Genomic DNA, 590 nt, shown 5'->3' with positions numbered 1-590 from the left:
ACAAAACAGATAGACTCAATGGTCCCAAAATGGGCTTCAACGTAACAATTGTGTGGATGGCACAGGGGCGGGCGGTGTTGGGTTCTGTTGCCCAGTGCGTCACGGGGAGTCGGCGTTCCTTGGATGGCATCTAACCCCAAGAAGGGTTCTTTGCAACCTCGTTTTGTCCAGTTGCCTTTTGTATCCCACAGTTATTGTAAGCTACCATGGTATGGTGCTTCTGGAGGAAGATGTAAGTATAAAAATTATTTAGAGATAAGATTAGCCTGGCCCCTGCGCAAGGATGATGCGCAAATTCAGGAAGCATTCCATATTTTTAAAAAAGAATAATAATTTAGAATGAAACTTGAATGTTTAAAGAAGAATTGTATACCTCGTGGCTAGGTGAGGTCGTATCTAATTTCTGGTTTCAAAATCAAATGCAGTGGGGGTTACAGAGGCAGAAGTGCCTACCTGAGGACAAACACGGTTGGGGGAGCTCCCTAGGGACATGTAGACTGGATCTTGAGTAAGAGCTTGACAAATGGGTCAGGGGGACGCTCACAAATCTCTCTGCTGGGCACCACAACATGCTTAGCAGATTGGTGTGA

General features: G+C 45.6%; 1 non-coding gene across 1 annotated transcript; it reads left to right on the top strand.

Annotated features, from left to right (window-relative positions):
- The first annotated feature begins 216 nt into the window (after positions 1-216).
- LOC115868664 lies at positions 217-318 on the top strand. Its single transcript, XR_004045730.1, has one exon. It is a non-coding gene; the product is annotated as a U6 spliceosomal RNA (small nuclear RNA).
- Positions 319-590: the final 272 nt, after the last annotated feature.

This window comes from Echinops telfairi, unplaced genomic scaffold, assembly GCF_000313985.2.
Source record: "Echinops telfairi isolate 266 unplaced genomic scaffold, ASM31398v2 ScPeMD7_17;HRSCAF=63, whole genome shotgun sequence".
Classification (NCBI taxonomy): Eukaryota; Metazoa; Chordata; class Mammalia; order Afrosoricida; family Tenrecidae; genus Echinops; species Echinops telfairi.
Note: the sequence above shows the minus strand (reverse complement) of the source record. Positions and strands in the feature narration are given on the sequence as shown.